The sequence below is a fragment of the Salmo trutta genome, chromosome 25, assembly GCF_901001165.1.
Source record: "Salmo trutta chromosome 25, fSalTru1.1, whole genome shotgun sequence".
In the NCBI taxonomy this organism is placed as follows: Eukaryota; Metazoa; Chordata; class Actinopteri; order Salmoniformes; family Salmonidae; genus Salmo; species Salmo trutta.
Window position 1 is genome coordinate 47,041,202 of NC_042981.1, and position 8,333 is coordinate 47,049,534.

Consider the following 8,333-nt stretch of genomic DNA (forward strand, 5'->3'; position numbering starts at 1 on the left):
CTGTGGTGATAATCCTTCTCAGCATATTTCTCTGGCTGACAGTGGCATTACCAAACCAACAAGCAATACAAAAAGTAAAAATACTCTCAATTATAGATTTGTAAAACAGAGTCAGTGTAGTAGAATAAACATTAAAAGATCCCAGATTTTTGAGAAAGTACAGTCTCTGACTCTTTTTGTAGATCAGGTCTGTGCATTTACTCCACTGAAGCTTATTGTCCAAGAGGACACCCAGATATACAATCTCTATGTTCTGACCACTGATAGATGTTGCAGAGGTAGGTGTTGTATGCTTCCTGAAGTCTACGCACATCTCTTTGGTCTTATTGGTATTGAGGACCAAGTGTGATTCGTCACACCACTCTACAGAGTCATTTAGGACCGGGCCATGGCGTTCCTCGTTCTCATGCAACAGGCTGATCAAGGCAGTGTCATCAGCGAACTTAACGAGGTGTCTGTCAGGATGGAAACTAATACAACTATTAGTGTACAAGATGTACAGGAGTGGGGACAAAACACATCCCTGAGGAGAGCCTGTGTCCGACACATGGACCTATATTTAATCTGGATTTGACAAACAATAGGTTTCTCCCCGTGCCATTTGTGTTCCCAATTAGGCTAAATGTATTCCTAATAATAAGGTTTGAATGTTTTCCTATTCATTTGCATAGGCTAACCATTGTGATGAATAATATTTACTATCTTCTGCTTTTTATGAATAAACAGGCATCTGTAAAAAATAATAATTGGTTTCGATGTTCCGCATGGCCCTTGGATTTTTCATTTGTTTTCCATAAATGACTACTGCTTTATACCTGACAACGTTAAGGTTACGCCTAGGCCTATTCCTTGTAAATATTAGGTTATGTCTATTGACAGAGAGGGTATGGGTGTGTGGCGAAGACGCACTAAAGGCATGTTTCTGTCTCCCGACAAATCGTGCATATTTATTGTCATTGTGAATTGTTTTGGCTACCCTTTGTTTGTTAATGTTGATTAATTCCCCGTTACATATACAATATCACCACCAGTAAATGTCAGCGTTGATCCCCGTTTTTTTTATAAACTACAATGTTAAATTACGGTAGGCTAATTTCTGTTAATGCAATTCAAACTGCTGCACTTGATCAACAAGTTTTGATTTATTTCATACCATTTACGAGTTGTCAATTTCTTCATTGTCTTTTGTTTGCATGCGAGTATGTGTCTGTTTTCTCTGTCCTGTCAATATTGGGTGATCCCGAAGGCCTCAGTACACAAGTATAGACTACTTTACCTGCTTGCAATGTGTGCTAAAAGTTTCATAATATTTCTGATTATCTTAAAAGATACAGTTAAGGAATTATTGTAAGTGACTAGGTCATTGTATGCAAGTGTTAAATGTTATATCATAGATGTATGTCAGTGGAAATTGTTAATGTATCGCTTAACCTTTATATTTTTATGTCATTTAAAATGACTTTTTCTGGCATTACATGTAAGATAATGTCTTGATGAGAGGCTGCATTGCCAATTGGGTTAACGTCTTCACTAAGTGGTCAGGAGATGGTGACTCTGATGGAATGGAAATTGAAGGGTCAGACAAGATCGTGGTGTTGTCCGACAACAAAGATTCTGAAGTGAAGTTTTTGGTGGGAAATTTTTCATAGTTTTTTATTTCATAGGATTACTTTGAATTCCTTTTATATCCAATGGAATGAAAAACAATGACACCACTGACTCATTTCGCATTAATTATTTAATTTAAGTGTTCTATAGGCTCTTGAAGAATGCCGGTCTTACGAGGGTGAGTGCAATGTTACATTTTACAAAAAAAAAAGTGGTATGTAGACTGAGGAAGCAAGAAGAGGTTCCTCCCCTCAACCATTTCAGGTAAAGTACATAAAGATATTTGGTTTCACTACAAAAAAGTACTTGACATTAAACGTATTAATGTGGAATTTTCTAAATGCTTATAGGACATCGTAACACTCGCATGGTTTTGGAAACCTTGTCTTGATTAATCCATGTCATCTGCCAATGATAAGTGCCCAGGCAGGAACAGTGGAGGACAGCCTAATTGTTGCAGATGTGGTTTTGTACATTCTTTGGTTGGCTGAGGATCAGGTGGAGGTGAGTACTTTTTAATTCAGACAGATTCAACAATGACATAAGTAGTGGGGCTCCTTAATGCCTATGACTAACAGTGGTCAGTGGTTCTCAAACCTCGGGGATCCCTAGCCGTTACATGTATTTGATATATTCCCGAGATGACACAACTGATTCAACTTATCAAGAACTTCACTAGTTGAGTTTGGTGAGCTATTTCAGGGCTACTACTACTTTTTTTAAACATATGGGGTCACAGAACAGAGGTTTGAGAACCAGTGACATCGGGCACTTATGGCAGACATTACATTGATTCTTGTTTTTCAGGAAACTACTGCCCCAACAAATCCCAGCTGGCTCTCCATCCACAGATGAAGTGTTTGATATTCACAAATTGTGAACAATCAACTCTTTTTGGTTAATGTTGGCTTTTGTTATTTTACAGAATTTATCTGAAGACTGTGCTCTCCTGGCTGGCTGCAAAAGTATATCGAGAACAGACCATTAGTCAATATGGTAAATGTTTGTCCACTTCTAGAGCCTTTAAGAGGCTGCACTTCGCCGCTTCCCGCAAGCTAAACATAGTTTGTAGATGCGGAAATGTACAGGGAGGGAGCCATTGACGGTGGCCCACTTCGAGAGTTTGCCTGCCTTCTAAGTTTGATCAGAAATATCTGCTTGTTCACTGGGCCGGAGGACTCGGATGGAATGTTCAATTACAATACATTATAAAGCTGATATTGAACACGTTGAGAGGAACAACTTAAATGCCTATTTTGCTTCTAAACCTACCAATCAGTTTGGTATAAAATCTAGTTCATCCAGTGGTGGCTTTGTCTTAAACAATGTTTTATGTAAATGTTGTACCAAAGCTTTGGTACACTTCAGAATGGGCATTAAATGGCAGTTATGCTGACGCTAAAGCCTCATAGCTATGGCAACTCTAGATGCCTATCATTCAAAGTAAAGCACATCCTCTCAATGTTTATTCTTTATGGTGAGATATACATACATACAGTACCAGTCAAAAGTTTGGACACCTACTCATTGAAGGGTTTCTATATTTTTACTATTTTTTACAATTTTCTACATTGTAGAATAGTGAAGGCATCAACTATGAAATAACACCTATGGAATCATGTAGTAATCAAAATATATTTGAAATTCTTCAAAGTAGCCACCCTTTGCCTTGATGATAGCTTTAGACAGTCTTGGCATTCTGTCAACCAGCTTCACCTGGAATGTTTTTCCAACAATCTTGGAGTTCCCACATATGCGACCCGTTTCAGGACACTAGGCGTATGTCGCGGGTCACTACTTCACAGGAGAGGCGTTTGAACGTAAACTTAAAAAAAAAATCAAAATGCTTTTTTTAAAAACTTACATTTGCTTCCACCGTAATGTTTTGTCAGCCATCTTTGCTGAAGAAAGTCACCAGCGACAGATGGCTCACGTCAAATTCGTCATTGGAACCAATCGATATGAATGGTCATATGAAAACCTTGGGACCCAAATGCGTAATGAGTGCTCTAACTCCCCCTTGTGGTGGTCTGGAGAAATTAAGCTGTGATGCTGGATACCTCTAAGTCCCGTGGTGTAAGCTCGCAACTTTTAAAGGAGGAACCACTTTAGCTATTTCACATGCTGATATTGACTTTGGTATTATTACGTTTGCTAGCTAGCCAGCCAGCCAGCATATAGAGAGAGCATTGAATTGTGGGTTTTGTTGTTGACTTGAGCTGCAACAGATTTCCACAACGATTTTCACATATTGCTACCAACCTTATTATGATGACAAAATTAAACATTTGTAGACAAAAAATATTGTTCTTATATATGTTTTGTGGATATTTACTTCATTATTTATTTAAGTGCCAACTTTTTAACAGTGTTCCCCAAACAAGCACTTGGAGAGAACTTTTGCTAAGTGTGTTGTTACATTTTTACATTTTAGTCATTCTGCATTTTAGTCATTCTGACGCTCTTATCCAGAGCAACTTATAGTAGTGAATGCATACATTTCATTTCATGCATTTGTTTTGTACTGGCCCCCCGTGAGAATCGAACCCACAACCCTGGCATTGCACACACCATGCTGGGCTTGCAAACACCATGCTCTACCAACTGAGCCACAGGGAAGGCCAAGTTTCAATTAAACGATTTGATTATCTAAACCTAATTTAATGTAAAGGTCTTGTTTTGTTGGCTATAGGCTTTCATTAGGTAAAAAGGCAAATTAGAATGCCCTTTTTTTCAGATTGATTTTAGTTGTCAATGTGCTGCATCTCATTGTAAAAGTAAAAAGATGTTCTGAATTCATGGCATGGTTTCCTTTTATCCAAATGTTCAATAGACATGCAGACAAAGTAATTCATGCAGGGAGGGGAATAATAAATAGCCTACTGATCTGGAGTCATAAAAACAATTAAATAAATATATGTTATTTGGCGTCTCTCAGAACAATTCTATGCGGGTGGGTCGGGTTGCTGAGAAAAATCATTCCCTATGTTGGATATCGGGTGGGGCCCGGAATTGATGTGGCCTGACCGGTGCAGGACACTAGGCTACTATAGCACGTCATCATATTGTAGGCCGATGTGACCTCACAAAGAGGTTGCAGGAGAGAGGGGTATTCTCATTTGAAGTACTATTTTGCTTTGAAAGTTATGCCTGTCCAAGGAGCACCTGTGGAGCAATACAATGTGCATGAATATAAATGGAGGATTTTTTATATAACAGTAGTGCACTTTATTTTCAATTCTACAAACCCAAGACTTGGCAGTAGGTATAGGAGAGTTTTGTCATGTAACACTGGCATGTTAGGAAACTATCACACAGGGAATACAGCTGCAAGTAAGAAGTAGAATATCCCCAATTTGTTACATCTGCGCCTGCCACGCCCTCTACTGCTCATCCTGTGTCTCCCTAACCTGCCACCACTCCCCCAGTGATCTCTCCATTTTCCTCTTTGTGTGTGTGATTGTGTGGTTGTGTGGGCGGAGACAGGTGTGCTGGAGGCAGAGCAGATCCCCACCAGCTGCAACCTGTTCCATAATCAAGACCTCTACAAATACTCAGCCCTGCCACTTCCACACTGCCAGATCGTAATCTCTGCTCAGTCAGTCTGCGATTTTTAGCTGTTAGTTCCTGCTTAGATCCTGTTTTCCCTTGCTGTTTTCCTCTCCGCTACAGTTCAGCACACTCTGACTCTGGTCCCTGTCTCCAGTCCCACGTCTCGTCAGTCCTGCTACTCTGTCCTGGGCCCCCGCTCCACTGCTTCCTTGGATTCCTCTCCGGACCTGCTTACCCAGTCCCAACTCTCCACGCCTCAGCCTCTGCACCTGGCTTCCTGCAACCCACCTGAGCTTCCCCTGGCATGCACCCCATCTTCCCCCTGTGTTTCAATAAATACATTGGTTACCTCATCCCAGTCTCCTCGTCTGAGTCTGCTCTTGGGTTCACCTGCTCAGCGTGACACAATTACCAACTGACTTTAGCGTGCGTAGTTATTCTGTCCAGAGACCTTTATGGGTTCTTCTTCATTCTCTGTCATTGCATTATTACTTTTTTGCATTTTCCTATTAAGAACATTCAAAACAAAAACGAGAAGGTGTTAGACAACAATGTAACAAAGTGACAATAACCTTACAAGACAACAGATAAGAATGTAAATGCAATAAAACATATTTTTTATTTTAAATGTGACATTGGATCATATTATTACATGAGTATTAGACAGAAATGCAACCAATGTGAGGGGAGGTTCTCCATACAATCAAAAGGTTGCCAAATTCTGTAAAATCTCTAACTTATTCCTCAAACAGTAAGTCATTTTCTCCAGTGGGATACAACTATTAACTTCCAATAACCCTCTGCCAGTTGCAATGTGGCTATCTGATTTCCATTTCTTGGCAATCTCTAGCAATATTTCTGTTAGCTTTATAGTGTGGCTTTGCCTAAGATTGGAATTAGTAAAGTTACCCAGAAAACAGACCTCTGGGTCTAAAGGGAATGCAACCCCATGAATTGAGGATATGTTATCGCATACCCCCTGCCAGAAACGGTGTAGTTTCGAACACTGCCAAGTGGAATGGAGTAATGTTCCTTGATCTGAGCCACATCTAAAACATAGGGAGGGGAAATCAGAGTTGAACTTGTTGCATCTTGATGGGGTGATATAGAGCTAATTGATGAAATTAAACTGCATCTGGAGTTCAATGTGGATGTAACACCATCCCTGCATAGATCACTCCATAGTCCCTCATAAAGATTAATATCCAGATATTTTCCCCATCTAAATTGGGTATTATCTAGGTCAGGCAGTGGTAGTCCTGACATAAGAGCATCGTAAACACGGGAAATGGTCTTGAACATGGGTTGGTCTGCACGGCAGAGTTGTTCAATTGGTGACATCTTACGTAGTTTGGCCCTTCAGATTCAGACTAACAAAACATAGGAATCAATCTATTGTTCCATAGAGGGGTTTCAGGGGAAAGAAATCCCTCTCGTCTGAACAGCTCATGCAGTTTGCACCATGCCAGGACAGAATGTATACAGAAATTAAAGGGTTCTCTGTGATAGTTTTTATAGATTTCATGTCCCATTTGTAGAACAATTCTGCCCCAGTGTCCTCATGTACCTCAAACGATTCAATGTTCAACCATAAGGGAGAAGGACCAATGTCAAACCTTTGAGCCAGAAATCTAGATTGCGCAGCCCAATAATACATTATGAAATTGGGGAGGCTTAAGCCCCCTTGACGGTAATCAAGGGTCAGTTTGTCCAGGCTAACACTAGGGGTTTTGCTGTGCCAGATACACCGTCTGGTCAGCTTGTTGAGAGAGGAAAAAAATACTGCGGGTACAGGGATGAAGAGAGATTGAAACAAATATAGAAATCTGGGCAGGACATTCATTTTATTTACATTAATTCTACCCAGTAGAGTGAGAGGCAAGTCCATCCATTTACACAGGTCACCTCCACCTTTTGCAACAAGCTGGCTAGATTGAGATAGAGGTTGTTTAGGTTACCATCCACCATTATGCCCAAATATGTGAATCCCGTAGGTGACCATCTAAAAGGAAACTTATGCTTAATGATATGATGGTCAAAGACAGACAACGATAAGATTTTGCTTTTATCAAAATTGACCTTAAATCCAGAGAAAGCATTATAATACTGTAATACTGTAAGTGAGAGAGGGAATGTTCTGGGTTTGTTAGAAATAGGTCATCCGCAAAAAGTTATAACTTATGGTTACGGGGGCCCACCTCAAAGCCATGTATGTCAGGGCAAGTTCTAATAACCTCAGCCAACGGTTCGAAGGCGAGGGCGAAGACGTGGGGGCTAATAGGAAAACCCTGTCTGTTCCCCATATAGAGAGGGGAAGAGGAGGAAGTAATCCCATAGGTAGAAATCCTAGCTTTTGAAGATTTGTAGAGGGATTTTATCAAGTTTTACAAACACAGTGCCTAAATCAAACTTTTCCAAGACGCGAAAGAGATATGGCCATTCAACCCTGTCAAAGGCCTTTTTGGCGTCGAGGGAGACTGCGACACTAGATATTTTGTTTTTGTTAGCAAGGTGAATTATATCAAAGAACCTTTTGAGATTATTGGAGGACAATCTATTAATTACGAAGCCAGTCAGATCTGGCTTGACCAACAGGGGGAAACATGACTCCAGTCTCTTACATAGCATCTTGGTGACCAGTTTACAATCTGTATTAAGGAGAGAGATTGGTCTATAGGAGGCACACTTTAGCGGGTTTTCCCCTTTCTTGTGAATTACTGTAATCACAGCTTAAAAGAAAGACTCTGGAAAGCAGTTGTCCTCCCCATTTTTTTTAAGTACTTCCATAAGGGTACCAACAGCTCGTTACATTATTTAGAACTCTGGAGGGAAGCCATCCTCCACAGGAGATTTATTAGAAGGTAAAGATTTAATGGACTCCAACAATTCAGGGACTGAGAACTATTCACTCAGGCACTCTCTGTCTTCATCTGACAGGCATGGGAGGTTGAGAGAGGAGAGAACAGAGTCGATCTCTGATAGATCATCACTTGATTGGGAAGTATAGAGGTCCTCGTAATATTTCTTAAAAGTATCATTAATTTCAATACGGTCGAAAGATATCTAATTAGTAAGATTTTCTACAGCATTACTTTCCTCTGCTTTTAGTTGCCAATACTTTCTCTAAGTTCATAGTAACTGTCACGTCCTACAGTCCGGAGCTCCCAGAGTCG